Raw genomic sequence first — 16,938 nt, 5'->3', positions numbered from 1 at the left:
GTCCCGGTAGGCGAGAGTCAAGGTTATTCTCATTTTATGAGCTTCCACCATTGTTTCATGTTTCATATGTTTATCTCTAAGTAGTCACCGTAGGGGAGAGTCTAATAGAGACGAAAACTTACAAAACACTTATCAAATGAAATCTTACGGTGTTAAATGCGTTCAACGAATAACCATCCATAGGGGGACGAAGTCTAGCGTCTCGAGGTTATATTGAAAACATTTAACTTTTGTAAGACCAACAATGGAGATCGAATATCTTAATAATAATCAAGCTCATTATTTAAAGTGAGTTGTATTTTCTTTGATTCTCTTTATTTAATTTATTTATTTTAAATATATATTTATTTAAAATTTCCAATTTAGAATGAAAAATTCTAAATATAAATTTTAATTTAATATTTATAAATTTTACTTAGATGGATATGAAAATAACATGAATTATTTCCATCTTAGTAATAATTTCCAATAAATATTTAGAAAAATATTCAATTTAAGTTGTTACAAAATTAATTTAAATTAATTTACAACTCAAATTTAATTTTCTATAAATATATATTGCATTTCGAAAAATTAAAGTATATAAGAATACAATTTTCGAAAATGCATGTTAAAATAAAAAATTAATCCTGGAAAAATTATTCTAATTTAATGTTGGCCCAAAATTAATTAATAAAATTAATTTACAACAAAAAATATAATTTTCCTATTTAATTAAATATATAAGAAAAATTTCAAATATTTAAGTATGATGATGAAAATCAACTTAAGTATTAATTTTCTATTTAATTAAATACACTAGAAATATACTTCAAGCAAAAATATCACCTATCTAGATTTTCCTTTGACTAATTAATGCAATTTCTAAAAATATACTTTAATTCAATTTATTTTAAATTAATCAATAAATGAAAAAGTCATTGATTTAAGTTGATCTAAGAATTAATTAAAATAAATAATTAATTTACAACTTAATCTATTTTTCAAATAAAATTTGAAATTCCAGCATTTAAGAAATGCAACTTCGAAATTTGATTAATAAAATAAAGAAAAAATATATTTTGAAAATTATTTAAATTTAGTTGAAAAAATAAATTTCAACTAAAATAATTTTCTATTTAATTAAATGTCATGAAAAAGAATTATTTAAGTATCATGATAAAAATCAACTTAGATATTTAATTTTCAAATTAATTAAATGTATTAAATTCAAGAAATAAATAATTAAGTGTAGAGAAGGCTTAATTATTAATCTCTAGTTTAATACTAGGAAAAAAATATACTTAAAATAAATTGTACAAAAATTAATTATTTAAATAATTAATTTCACAATGTATTATATTTTCCTATTTAATATTAGAAATAGTAAGTAGTCTAGAAATAACTATCTAGAAAATATCTTATTTGACTAAGTATCTTTTCCACAAAATTTGAAAAAATATCTAATTTAAGTTGTATTAGAAAAAAAATCTAGAACTTAAATATTTTTCAAATTTAAATTTAATTAAATATCAAAAATTAAGTTGTAACCACTTAATTTGAAAATATTCCATTTTAAGTTAATATTCGAAAAGATATTAACTTAAAAAATATCTAAAGAATCTTTATAACCAATGCCTAAAATTCCTCAACTTAATTTTGAAATTTGAAATTCAAAAGATATTCAGATTTAAGGTGGTTAGTTGTAGATAACTAAATATCAACTTAAATAGGAATATTTAATGAAAAATTTAAATTAAGCTCCAGAAAGAATCTAGATGGTTATAATTCTATATTTAATTAAATACAAGAAAATACATATAGTTTAGCTTAGAATAAAGAATTCTTTAAACTATAATTTTCTTAAATTAATTTCAAAATAAATGAAATTAATTATGTTGCTAATCAATTTTATTAGGTTAAACTAGTTTAATTAACCTAGTACAGTCATTCAAATCAGGCAAATGGGCCTTCACAATTGGGGTGTTCATGTGAGGGGGTGCTGGGTTCAGTATGTCGTACCCACTTCTATGGCTCCCAACTCTCACACAAGGCCCAAAAGAGAGGAATTTAACCTTAATAAGAACAACTGTTATTAATTGAATAGGCCCAAAAACTAAATGGGCCTAAATAAATTCTATCAAGAACTATGATAATTTATTTTAGCAACAACAACCTATATGTATCTATAATCAAATTAAACACATAGGCTCACACAGGCACACTTTGGATGGGTCCTATCATGTTGCTAGGTCATACACAGATGAAAGAAGATTGTAAATATACCTGTTACAAATTATTAACTTGACCAAGGGAGCCATCAGATCATTAGATCTAGCAAAAAGTAACCATGACTATTTGCAATCAAGTAATAATAGGTTTTGAAAACTTACAAACAAGCTAAAACACATACTCCTGCAACAAGGTTAGCTGGATAGTTGGATGTAGGATTTATTTAATTTTAAATTAAATATTTAATTTCGAAATAAATAATTAAATAAAAAAAAATTTCGAGAATTTTTAAAACAAATTTGAAAAATTCGAAATTTTTAAAAAATTTAAAATTAAACCTACAATTTTTGAAAAATTAGGTTTCAACCAACCTAAATATCATTTCAAAAATTTGCTAACTACTTTTAAATTTTAAATGTTATTTTATAAATAAAAATTAAATAAAAAATTAGAAAAGATAAATAAATATCTTTTTCAAATTTTAAATGTAATTTAAATAAATAAAATAACAAAATTTTAAAAAATTAGCAAAATATCTTATATCATTTAAAAATTACATGATTATAAATATCTTATTTTTAAATTTAAAATAAGATAAGATATAATCAAATTTTAAAATAAGATAGATATTTTAAGCAAGAAGATAGATACTAATTCTATTCAAATTCAAATTCAAATTACACTAATATCTTGAATTAAATTTAAAAAATATTAAATTAATTCAAAATGATAATTAGAATTGAATTAGGAATAGTGATAGTATAAATACAAAACTATACCGAAAATCGGAAGTTAATTCCATGAAAAAGCATGAAAAATCGAAGAAAAACAAAAAAATTCGAAACTGTATGGACAGATTTGCGATCGCAGGAAAATATCAGCACAGCCCCGATTTTTTCAAATCTTCAAAAAATCATAACTAATTCAATAAAATCCAAATTAAGTTCTGTAAAAGGCTAACTTGCTTAATTTTTTGCATACTATCCAATAAAAATAATTCCAGAGATAAAATCGCAATTATTTTTCACGAAAATTTCACAAACATCAATCAATCATCAAATAACACTCAATAAAACATGATACCATCCAAAAAACATACAAACAATCGTTTTAAAGTCCAAATTTCTTGCAAGTAAATCAATTACCATGGCTCTGAGGCCAGTTGTTGGAAATTATTTTACCAGGATCTTAGATCTACTCACAAGTATGTTTATCCACACCCTAAATATGAACTTTCTAAAACGATAAATTAAACACATATAAAGTTTAGGAAACCTTACATTGGGTGCAGCGGAATAATATTACTCCTTCCGTTCAGGTATCTAGCCCTTGATTCCTTTCTGTAGAAGAGCATTATCAATATCTGAACCTGGATCTCTTTCTCTGAATCTTTGATGCTGAAACTCCTTTGTTGATGATCTTTCTTCACGATCTTCCTCACTATGATTGAGGTATCACTTGCTGTGTGTGGGCACTACTCATACACTAAGAATTTCGAAATTCAAGAGGGAAGAGAAAGAAGAAGTGGCAGCTAAAGATAGGGAGAGAGAAAGGCTTAAGTTTTTCTCTGAAGGAAAAATAGAAAATTTAAGTGTAATTTTCCTGAAGCCTTCACTATCTATTTATAGCATTCCACTAGGGTTAGGTTTGAATTATTTGGCATTAAAATAATGAAAAAATCAGTTTAAATTTCCTACAAAAGTGGCTGGCCCTATACAAGTGGATTTGGGCCTCACTTTTTGCAATTTTGCAGTTTTATCTTTTCTGCATCTGATTTTCTCAAAAACGCCAATTTTCTAATTCAACCATCTAAATGCCAATTCTAACTATTTAATAACTATAAATAATTATTAAATAATATTGTCATTTATCATATTTATTATTTGAACCATACAAAGTATCATAATTAATAAATATGCCCCTATAAACTCTTTCTTTACAATTTCGCCCTTACTTAGTGAAAAATTCACAAATAGACATAGTCTAATTTGAGAATTATAATTGATTAATCAAAACCAATTACATGAGTCTTACAAGTAATATTATCTCAACTAGTGGGGGGACCATGGGTCTATATAACCGAGCTTCCAATAAGTAGATCAAGAATTTAGCACTAAAATTCACTAACTTATTAATTCTTTGTTGAATCCACGCATAGAACTTAGAATTGCACTCTCAGTATATAGAATGCTCTATATGTTCCACCATATAGACACATCATTAGTTATCCATTGTTATAATCCTAATGTGATCAATTATCCTCTATATGAATGATCTACACAGTAAAGGGATTAAATTACCGTAACACCCTACTATGTATTTTATCCTTAAAACACTTGACCCCGTATAAATGATATTTCAGCTTATGTGAAATGAGATCTCCACCATTTATTTTCGTTTGGTCAAGCTCGAAGGAGATCATCCTTTGCTTACTATTCGCCAGATAGAAGCTATAGATTCCATGTTTATGCTAGCGCTCCCACTCAATTGCACTACCGTGTTCCCAAAATGTACGTATCACCCTGACCTAAAAGTAGGCTTAACTAACAAATCAAAGAACACGAATAGCCTTTCAAGATTGACCCTAATCATAACAGGATTAAGATCATTTGATCTAGGATCAACTTGGCGATATTGACTTGAATAGATTTTACGGTAAGTTTAATTAAATCTAAGTCAAAGTTCAATATCGGTCCCTTCCGATGCATACTCCATGCATCCAACCTGAGCTTTACTTTAACCAATGTTCTGGAAAGAACATAGTATTTCTCCAAATACAAGTAAACTCTTGTTGTAGATTATCATATCAGTAAAACCCTGTGTCTGATAAATCTAGGAAACTTTATTCACATAGTCATGTTTACTTTCCAATGTGTTGACGGCACAATAAACAGGATCAAGTATGTGAAAAGGGTTTCAGATGAATTTATACATTATGTACATATAATCATGAAATAAATCATGTGAACCATGCAACATTAAATGTTATTTCTGATCTATATTAATAAGTAAATCTGATTATATTGAAATGAGTTTTATTTAGGGCATAAAACCCAAGACTATGAGGAACTGCCGCAGTAAGTTCCTCATTGACGTAGTCCATGCCCTCAACCAGGACGTCTTCGTCAGCATCGGCTGGCTCCCCAGCGTCGTTGTACTCCCCATAGTTTAGGGGTGCAACCTCTACCTCTTCCTCCTCCTCGAAGGAACTGCCAGGACGTACATCGTCCTACCCCTCGATCTCCTAGACCTCAGCGTCCCCTTTATGATCCTCCTCCATCTGGAGGGTTGGATCCTATTCGGCGCTGGCCAAAGCGACATGCCGAGCCACTTGAGGGTCAGACGCGTCAGCCAGACGCATAGTTTTCTTTGTAACATCACTGGCTTGAGCTCAAAGTGCGGTGCTTGTATTTCAGGCCTCACAATGCCTGGATTGAGCTCATTAAACATGGGGGCTGCATACTCCCTTATAGCCCTTGCTCGATCATCTGCCAATATGATGGGATTAACAATTTGTGGAGCAACCCCATCATCATCAAAATTTTCAGCCATGATGTCTCGGCCCTTAGCCTTTTGAACCCTTCTTCTTCTTCGGAATGTGCGTTCAATCTCGGGGTCAATAGGAGCAAGTTCAAAGTCCTCTTGTTGGTTCATACACTATAGATACCTGAGATTTCAAAGACAAACCAGCAAGATTAAAAGCACAAAAATTCTTAGAATGTCAATTAGTTGATAAAACAAAATTTAGAACTTAAAGTCCCCGGCAACGGCGCCAAAAACTTGTTGTGAAAATTATATTGCTTTATAATTGCGCAAGTGTACACAATCACAAACAAGTAATACAATGATAAGTAACTCAAAGTTCGTCTCCACAGGGACTTTTTACTAAATAATGCTAAATCAACTAAGAGCAATTCCAAGAATTTCAAATAAAAATAAAATAAAATCACAAATCAATTCATAAGAAAAATTTATAGCCTTGAATCTAAACTTGAGAACTAATTTTTTAAACTAAATAAACTAAGAATAAGAAACTAAAAGTGATTAAAATGGTGGTAATTTCAGATTAGGAAAATAGACTTGGGTGATTAATTTCCACTTGTATGTCCCAGTTGATACAGCAATGACCCAGCAATGACTCAGCAATCCTGGCAAAGTTAACAGATTTCAAAAAAAACCAGCAAGCTTTTTCCAAAACTTGCAATAAACCATTCACAGTCTCACAATGCATTCCTACATCAGTTTAGATCACAAATAGCCTAATAAAGTATCAAATCTTTAGTTATGCATGGTAGCAAAATATTCCTATTTCACTACTAATTAATACCTAAAAGAAAAGGTAAACATCATGCATCAATTAGAGGGGTTCAACTAGGTCTTGCTTTTCCAAGTAAGATCTAGCTTGGTAAATGTTAAAAATGGCCAAAAATTAACATTCAATCAACATTTCATCACATCTAATTGAACTAAGACAAGATTACTTCATCATTGCAAAATCAAAACACTAGTCCATACAAGGGTTTATAACCACCCAAATCTCAAAGATTTTAGTTCATAGCTGAAATTAAAAACTCAAAACCAGAAAATATATTGTTCATGGAGTTAAAGAGAAACTTAAAGAGAAGAAAATGATACAAAACGAAGTGGAGAGCAAGAGAGATGAGTGGTGAGCTCAAATCCTTTCTTTGATAGTTGCCTTCTTCTCCTTCTTCTCAATCTTCTTCTTCTTTCTTTGTACTCTCTTCTTTCTCTGTACTTAGAAACTTTTTTCTGTGATTTTTCGTACTCCCATTCAAGTGCAGCCAGCCTCCTTTTTTATTACCTCCACTTTTCCTTTTTGCCCCCCAATTAGGGTACCAAAGTTTACCCTAATTGGAAATCCCAATCATCACCCACTTGTCCTTCATTTTCCACATGTTTGTTGAGTCAATAGCCAAATTCCGCCACCTCAACTCGTTTTTCTTTTCATTAAAGCCAGCTGAACTATCTGCCAAAATAAACTTACTGGGCTGACAAATTGCTACGCGATGATTGCTATAGCAATGCCAGTCAGCAATAATCATTTTCCTGCTCCTTTTTCTCCTTGTCCCAAACATTTCCAAATACCTATTCTTGTATTTTTTCTGCTTAAAACACATAAAAACAACAACATAAGTCCATCTAACACTTACTAACACACACACACTTCCATTTATTACAAAGACACAACAAACTAAACACAATTACATAGTATAGACATTAATTGCTCTACAATTCACATTAAATTCAAGCTTAAAGATATGAAAATAACTCTAAATCTTAGAGTTATCAACACCTTAAACTTAGAATCTTGCTCGTCCTCGAGCAATGATAATACAAACTAAACAAAATAAAACACAACAACAAATTTTTACACAAAGACTCAACAAACAAGACAAATGAGAGATTTCATAGAAATTCAAGTTGGCCTAGCGAACATTGATGCTCTCAGAAAAAATGGAATTAAATGGAATAGGAAATTGCTTGCCGTAACTTTATATGTTGCCCCTTTAAAGTTTTTGTCATTGGATAACAATTTATACAAGTATATCCCACCTAAACTTTGAACTTCTCTCCAACTACCTTAAACTTTTTTTTTTTCATTCATTTCAGCTCCATAAGTTGGACTAGTGCACTCCTCTCCACTAATGTAGTCTAAACTTATCCCCTTGATCAATAGGACTTTATTAGGCTTGTAATGTTAGGCTTGGGTTAGGGTATGGTTAAGGATGTATTTTAGCTAGCTCAACACCTAACCACTTCACTTGTCAAAAACCGAGCCTCTTCCATGATTTTTTTTTTTCCTTTTGACTCGCTTCCCTAATTCATTATACTCACAAGTACTTGATATTAAAATTGACTTCTCTTGCTATGTTTATTCTCTTTGTTTTTTTTTTTTTTACTTCAAATGGGTGGAACACCCCAAACTTAGTTGCAAGAATATATATATGTACTTATTTTTTTCTTCTTTTCTTTGTTGATTGTTTTTTTTTTATATGTTAGAAAGGAATTTAGTACTATATTATACTTATATATAGCAAGAGAAAGTTATTAAAAATGCATACTAATATACCTTGTGAGCTAATTCCCCCACCCCAAACTTACAACCCAACATTGTCCCCAATGTGGCTAAAAGTATAATCTTGAATTAGCTCGCCACAAATTACACTCACCGCACTCACCCCAAACTTAATGTGAAACTTGGCTCTTGACAAGTGAGCAATTAAGTTAGGACATATGTGAAAATGCAAATTAAGATTGGCGTTAGATGTATGATCGGGTTGCACAACAAGAATAGGCTAAACGGCTCAAACTTGGGTGACTAGCGAAAAATTCATTTTATAGGGAAGGTTAGAAAGGCTCAAACGTCCAAAGATGGCCTAAATCATTTCTAAGGGACAAGTCTAACTAGGATTTCGCTTCAAGGAGATGCACTAACCAATTTTAGACGCTAAAATTACATGTGAAATAATCGTATGAGAAATGCAAAGCATGGTGGAAAAATACAAGTATAAACTAGGGAGGAGAGACTAAAGAGAAACATCCATAATATCCAACAATTCAGCATGCAAAGGCAACAAGTAAAATTAGGCCGCAACAATAATGGAATGAGCGGACAATATCATCATCGAGCAGAACACTAGGCCACTGAAAAACTCATAAATCTCTCAATGTCAAACTAACAATCACATAAACAACATAAAATAAAAGTTTCAAACACAAAAGACAACACACAATGAGCACAATACAAACTAAAAAAAAATTAAAAAAAAACACATAACAGAAAAATATAAAATAGCTTAGGTATTAGAAAACTCCCTCTACTCGGAGTCCTCGTGGGGCTCCTCCGGATTTGAAGCTGATGGCCTAGCCCACAGGTCGAGAACTTGCTGAGGGAACGGCGGAAACTTGGGCTCAAATCGTGGCGTGACCTTCTTGACTGTCGACATTTTGCTTCTTTCCCAATTGCACACTAAACAACCACAACAGATTCCCCCTCTTCTTTTCTCTTTAATTGCTGCTCCACAACACCCCCTAATTCCAACAATACACTACTACATCCTTACTCCACTCTTGCTCAAAAATTACCACTCTTTCCAAACCACACCAACTCAAATTCAAAGCATTCACACCAAATTCTTCCACCCTCGGCAGCTACAACAATTGCTCCTTGCTTTTACTTCTCTTTTTTTTTTAAGTTTTTTTTTTAACTATTCAAACAACAACAACAACAAAGCTTCTAACAATAATATGTCCAAGAGCCACAACACTTCCAATACTACACCAAATTCCAATTCAAATCAAATAGTTACCACCAAGCAGTTCATTGTTCAAAAGCACATCAAAATTCCAATATGACACCAACAATTGCAAAGCCACACCACCAATTATGAACTACACAAATAATTTTCAGAACCACTTCAACACTTCCAACTATCAATTTTATCCACATCAAAGTATCCCCCACACCAAACTTCCAATTTCACACCAAGAATTTCACAATAAAATCAGCCACGGCAATTAACTCCCAATATCACACCAAATATCCTCACAATATCAATAGTACTCAAATTAGATCCACCACTACTTGGCAGCCATGATAAATTTGTCACTAATAATTTCAAAACCAATTCAAAACTCCACTTAGCAAAGTTATCAAATTTAACACACCCGCACACCTCCATTTACTACTCGGCAGCCAAGAAGTTGTCCAATTAACCAAAAAAAACTAACAATTAAAAATTTTACCAACTCACTTTTGTCAACCCTCTGTGGCAGCTTGACTTCTTTTGCTTCTCGCTAGCAAGAATAGGATGTAATGGTGATGCTGGCAGATTTGGGTCGACTGAGTGGCTACAGTGGTGAACTGAATGGAGATGGATGCCGGCTGTGTGCGAGTTGAGGTTACGGGTTGGTGTTTGAGTGAACGGGTGAAGATGGTTCGGCTCGAGTTGGTGCGTTTGGGTTCTGCATGGGTTGGTAATTTCTGGTGAAGGTTGACTGGAAGTGGTGGCTATGGGTTGGTAATGGATGGAGGTGAAAGGGGGTTATGGTGGTGTTGGTGAAGAAGGCGGCTGGGTTGAGTGTGAAGGGAAATGAAGATAATGATGATGAATGTGGTAGGGTTGTAATTTTTTTTTTTTTGGGTTGACCAATAAATGGGCTGTCACATAAAGGGCCCAGTTGACTAAAAATTAAAATTTCAGCCCCAATCTCTCTCAAATAAATCTCTTTTTTAAGTATACTAGTCAACTAAAATGTATCAGCCCAAATGATTGGACTGAACACACAAAAGAACATGTACCCAATGATTGCTTCATTCAACAAATTTTCAATCAAACGTTCTTATTGTTTTCAACCGAACAACTCCTTTGATCAGCCCAGTATAAAAATACATTTGCTGTCAAATAAAATTGCTAAGCCATTGCTATAGCAACTGGGCATATATCTTTCACCCCAAACTTAGTTTCTTTGCCCAAATTGAAATTTCTTCACTTCCACAACCTTCTTCACTTGATATCCTGCACAGAGAAAGAAAATAATTTCTCAATTTCACCATGACAATTATTTACTAATTATATAATATATAATATATATATATTTTTTTTCTCTTTTTTTTTTTTTTTTTACTTTTCTTCTTGCTTTTTTTTTTCTTTTTTTTTTTCAAGGGGTGCCTTCATTGATTTTTTTTTTCTTTTCATTCTTTTTTTCAAATTTTTCATTTTTTTTTTCAATTCAATCTTTTTTTTTTCTTTTTCTTTTAGCACCCCCAAATTACAAGTCTCAAACATCCTTCAAAGAGATAGAGGTCTTTTCTCGGTTGACCTCTCCACCCCCAAACTTCACTCCTTGGCCTTTCACTAAGAATTTTCTTCTTGAAAGTGCATCACGAAGTTCCACCACCCCATCGGGGTATACTCTCACCACCAAGAAAGATCCATCACACCTTGAATCTAGTCGTCCATGAGTAGCCTTCGTTAAAGAGTTGGAAAAAATCACTTGTTGCCCAACTTCAAACATTTGAGACCGAAATTTTCTACTAAGCTTCTTTTTCTTTCTCTTCTTTTTGGGTGGTTTTTTAGAGTCAATTGATGCTTTGTCTTTGCTTTCTTGTGCCTCGTGATCCTTAGCAATTTCTTTAAGGAGAATCTTCTTTCTCACCTTCTTACTAACTTTGAATTTAGACTCCTCAACCATGTTAGGATCCATATCTTCAATTGCTAAGCATTCTCCTATTGCATCCGGGCCACGTATGGGATGGAAAACCTTGAATGTGGCTTGCTCATCTTGAGCTCTCATGGTGAGCTCTCCTTTTTCAACATCTATCAAAGTCCTTCCCGTGGCAAGAAATGGCCTCCCTAAAATGATTGGAACTTCCCTATCTTCCTCATAGTCAAGAATAATGAAGTCCGCCGGAAAGATGAACTTATCTACTTGTACCAAAACATCTTCAATTTTTCCATCCGGATGAGCCATGGAACGATCCGCTAGTTGCAAAGTGACGGTGGTTGGCCTTACTTCTCCAATTCCCAACTTCTTGAAAACAGACATGGGCATGAGATTAATACTAGCTCCCAAATCACAAAGAGCTCTTCCAACATCCCGTCCCCCAATAGAAATTGGAATTGTAAAGCTGCCCGGATCTTTCAATTTAGGTGGAATTTTATTCTTCAACATAGCGCTACAGCCCTCGGTCAAAGCGACCGTTTCAAACTCGCCAAGCCTCCTTTTCTTTGTCAAAATATCTTTTAAGAACTTGACATAATTTGGCATTTGCTCTAGCGCTTCTACCAAGGGAATATTGATATGGAGCTGTTTCAACACATCCAAAAACTTCCTAAATTGTCCATCTTGCTGCTGTTTCCGAAATCTTTGAGGAAATGGAAGGGGTGGTTTAGGACTAGAACATACTGGTGCGGATTGCTGACTGTCAGGTTGCTGACCCTTTGCTGTATCAACTGGACTGGTATCAGCAAATTCCTGGGCAGTTTTGTTACTCAATTTTTCGTCGATTTGGATTGAAGTGGGCTCCCCACTACCCTTTATTTCCTCCTCAGAATTTTTCAGATTCTTGCCACTCCTTAGCTGAATGGCATTGCATTGCTCCTTCCCATCCCTCCTTGGATTTTCCGTGTCACTAGGCAAAGAACCTTGCGGCCTAGCTTTTAATTCATTGGCCAAATGTCCAAGTTGCAACTCTAAGTTTCGAAGAGAAGCAGCTTGACTTTGTATCACCGCATCATTTTTGGCCATATAATCCCGCATTAGACTCTCCAAAGAACTTGGTTGGGAATTTTGAGCATGTTGTGGATGTCGCGGTTGTTGTGAAAAACCCGGTGGATATGCTTGTCTTCCTTGGGCTGGTGCGGTGCTTGAGCTTGCTCCTTGACCCCCCCAAGACAAATTAGGATGATTCTTCCATGCTTGATTGTAAGAGTTTGAGAATGCCCCATTGTTTCTGTTAAAATTCTGATTTCCCATGTAACAAACGGACTCCGGATTAGATGGACACTTCTCAAACACATGCCCTTCTCCACAAAACACACATGAGACATCATCACTTTGAATGGCAGCAGCTGGTTGAATATTTTTAGCGTTCCCAATACTCAAATTCTTCAAAACATTCGTCATGGAGGCCATTTGAGCTGTCAAAGCCGTTATTGCATCTACCTCAAGGACTCCCGCCACTTTTCTACTTGTTGGAGCTCTTGTGTTGGACCATTGGTAGTTGTTACTTGCAATGGTCTCCAAAATCTCAAATGCTTCATTGTAAGACTTCGACAAAATAGCACCATTGGCCGATGCATCTAACACCATTCGAGAAGCTGCATTCAAGCCATTATAAAAAGTCTCCATCTGAATACAATGTGGAATGCCATGATGTGGACACTTTCGCAAAAGTTCCTTAAACCTCTCCCACGCATCACTTGTGGACTCATCTTCAAGTTGCTGAAAAGACATGATCTCACTTCTGAATTTTGCATTTCTAGTAGGAGGAAAGTATTTCCTCAGAAACTTCTCAGCAAGGTCATTCCAATTGGTCACAGAATCCGGAGGCAAAGTGTTGAGCCATGATCTAGCTCGGTCTCGTAGTGAGAATGGGAATAGCTTCAACCTTAACACCTCTTCACTTACTCCTTGGATCTTGAAAGAATCACTCACCTCCAAGAATGAACGGAGATGGAGGTGAGGATCTTCAGTTGGCAACCCGCTGAATTGCCCCACGGTTTGGAGCATTTGAAACATCACTGGCTTGAGCTCAAAGTGCGGTGCTTGTATTTCAGGCCTCACAATGCCTGGATTGAGCTCATTAAACATGGGGGCTGCATACTCCCTTATAGCCCTTGCTCGATCATCTGCCAATATGTTGGGATTAACAATTTGTGGAGCAACCCCATCATCATCAAAATTTTCAGCCATGATGTCTCGGCCCTTAGCCTTTTGAACCCTTCTTCTTCTTCGGAATGTGCGTTCAATCTCGGGGTCAATAGGAGCAAGTTCAAAGTCCTCTTGTTGGTTCATACACTATAGACACCTGAGATTTCAAAGACAAACCAGCAAGATTAAAAGCACAAAAATTCTTAGAATGTCAATTAGTTGATAAAACAAAATTTAGAACTTAAAGTCCCCGGCAACGGCGCCAAAAACTTGTTGTGAAAATTATATTGCTTTATAATTGCGCAAGTGTACACAATCACAAACAAGTAATACAATGATAAGTAAATCAAAGTTCGTCTCCACATGGACTTTTTACTAAATAATGCTAAATCAACTAAGAGCAATTCCAAGAATTTCAAATAAAAATAAAATAAAATCACAAATCAATTCATAAGAAAAATTTATAGCCTTGAATCTAAACTTGAGAACTAATTTTTTAAACTAAATAAACTAAGAATAAGAAACTAAAAGTGATTAAAATGGTGGTAATTTCAGATTAGGAAAATAGACTTGGGTGATTAATTTCCACTTGTATGTCCCAGTTGATACAGCAATGACCCAGCAATGACTCAGCAATCCTGGCAGAGTTAACAGATTTCCAAAAAAAACCAGCAAGCTTTTTCCAAAACTTGCAATAAACCATTCACAGTCTCACAATGCATTCCTACATCAGTTTAGATCACAAATAGCCTAATAAAGTATCAAATCTTTAGTTATGCATGGTAGCAAAATATTCCTATTTCACTACTAATTAATACCTAAAAGAAAAGGTAAACATCATGCATCAATTAGAGGGGTTCAACTAGGTCTTGCTTTTCCAAGTAAGATCTAGCTTGGTAAATGTTAAAAATGGCCAAAAATTAACATTCAATCAACATTTCATCACATCTAATTGAACTAAGACAAGATTACTTCATCATTGCAAAATCAAAACACTAGTCCATACAAGGGTTTATAACCACCCAAATCTCAAAGATTTTAGTTCATAGCTGAAATTAAAAACTCAAAACCAGAAAATATATTGTTCATGGAGTTAAAGAGAAACTTAAAGAGAAGAAAATGATACAAAACGAAGTGGAGAGCAAGAGAGATGAGTGGTGAGCTCAAATCCTTTCTTTGGTAGTTGCCTTCTTCTCCTTCTTCTCAATCTTCTTCTTCTTTCTTTGTACTCTCTTCTTTCTCTGTACTTAGAAACTTTCTGCTGTGATTTTTCGTACTCCTATTCAAGTGCAGCCAGCCATCTTTATTATGACCTCCTCTTTTCCTTTTTGCCCCCCAATTAGGGTACCAAAGTTTACCCTAATTGGAAATCCCAATCATCACCCACTTGTCCTTCATTTTCCACATGTTTGTTGAGTCAATAGCCAAATTCCGCCACCTCAGCTCGTTTTTCTTTTCATTAAAGCCAGTTGAACTATCTGCCAAAATAAACTTACTGGGCTGACAAATTGCTACGCGATGATTGCTATAGCAATGCCAGTCAGCAATAATCATTTTCCTGCTCCTTTTTCTCCTTGTCCCAAACATTTCCAAATACCTATTCTTGTATTTTTTCTGCTTAAAACACATAAAAACAACAACATAAGTCCATCTAACACTTACTAACACACACACTTCCATTTATTACAAAGACACAACAAACTAAACACAATTACATAGTATAGACATTAATTGCTCTACAATTCACATTAAATTCAAGCTTAAAGATATGAAAATAACTCTAAATCTTAGAGTTATCACTCCTCCTCGAAGGAACTGCCAGGACGTACATTGTCCTACCCCTCGATCTCCTAGACCTCAGCGTCCCCTTTATGATCCTCCTCCATCTGGAGGGTTGGATCCTATTCGGCGCTGGCCAAAGCGACATGCCGAGCCACTTGAGGGTCAGACGCGTCAGCCAGACGCATAGTTTTCTTTGTGCGAGCCATCATTCTATGGCTGGCTACAGGGTTTGAAGAATGTCCTCGTGCAGAAGTTGAAGCAGGTCCTGGTCGATCCGATGTCTGTTTTCCTAAGACTCACCTGAGTTCATCTACAAAAGACAACGCACAAGATGAGTGTTTGGTCAAAATATCGAACGATAAACAAGAAAATATGCCGACCAAGAGTACCCTACAGATTAAAGAACGATTATGTTTGAAGAAAAGTCAGAACTCTAGAAGTCAAAAAATTTCTCGAGTTAGGGCAAAAAAGTTCATGAAGCTTAGAATAAGCAAGATGAAATATAGACGTTATGCAGTTTAGAAACAAGTGTTATGACTGTAAAATCGCATGAAGACATGATAAAGAAGAATCGCAGAAGTTTCTGGGCCTAGGGTTTCCTAAACATTTTTCTACAGCAAAGTAGAGGATGCATTTGACATATAAACATGCAAAGATAAGCATAAAGGAAACCAAAGACTTACTCGAGGGTCAGATGTCTAGGTGCGAGCAATGTCAATCCAAGAAGCAGTTTGTATGAAGGCGCTTCAGCAACTTTGAAGTCAAGAATCTCTCTTTTCGCTCTGAAGCTTACTTAGCAAAGAAAGGTGATGAAAATGAGTTTAAGTGCCAATGTTGTTTGGTATTTATGGGCAAGTCACGAAGCGGCTAAAATAAAGTCTACACGCAACTTTTAAAGTCCCTTACAAACTTGGGGAGCAAATGTTATCCCAATATTTGCACTCTAACATGGCATCACATGAATGGTGACACGTGGAGTCTACTTGGAACATCTACTCGGGAAGCACAGTCCGAGCAGGATGCCTCACTGGCTTGCCCAGAGCAAAGTATTTAGTAATCCACACAGAATGGCCAAACACTTAGCGAATTCAACTTTCGCATCGTGAGTCATCAGCACAATCCCTATAACTCAGGGATCAATTTACGTGGATATGGCATACACACGATCCCGCTATCAGTGTATTCAGCCTCAATCCCACGATCCTTGCATTCAGCATTGATCCCACGATCTTTCTATTTATACGCATTGTAACGAGAGGGGAAACTCTTCCTCCCCAAGCTTACTAGCCCTATAATTAAGTGATGCATATTCACTGGGAAAGGGATCGGTCGAAAAGCAATTGAGCTAAGACTATACCCTAAATATATTATCTAAGAATTATATATTTAAAGATACTGTTGTAAGAGCTATAAGAAAAGGAATCTTTCTCCTTGATCTTAAGTCAAAACAAGTAACGAGGATTAGGCTATTACCGAACTGCTCGGGGGTGAACCTCTATAAAATTCCTGTGTCTTTTAATTGCTTTATCATATATTTGTTATTATAAA

General features: G+C 34.4%; 1 non-coding gene across 1 annotated transcript; it reads left to right on the top strand.

Annotated features, from left to right (window-relative positions):
- Window positions 1–13,102: 13,102 nt before the first annotated feature.
- LOC115708371 (small nucleolar RNA R71) lies at window positions 13,103–13,209 on the top strand. Its single transcript, XR_004009871.2, has one exon. It is a non-coding gene; the product is annotated as a small nucleolar RNA R71 (small nucleolar RNA).
- The last annotated feature ends 3,729 nt before the right edge of the window (window positions 13,210–16,938 follow it).

Source organism: Cannabis sativa, chromosome 5, assembly GCF_029168945.1.
Source record: "Cannabis sativa cultivar Pink pepper isolate KNU-18-1 chromosome 5, ASM2916894v1, whole genome shotgun sequence".
Classification (NCBI taxonomy): Eukaryota; Viridiplantae; Streptophyta; class Magnoliopsida; order Rosales; family Cannabaceae; genus Cannabis; species Cannabis sativa.
The sequence above is the reverse complement of the archived record's forward strand: the minus strand, read 5'-3'. Positions and strand labels throughout refer to the sequence as shown.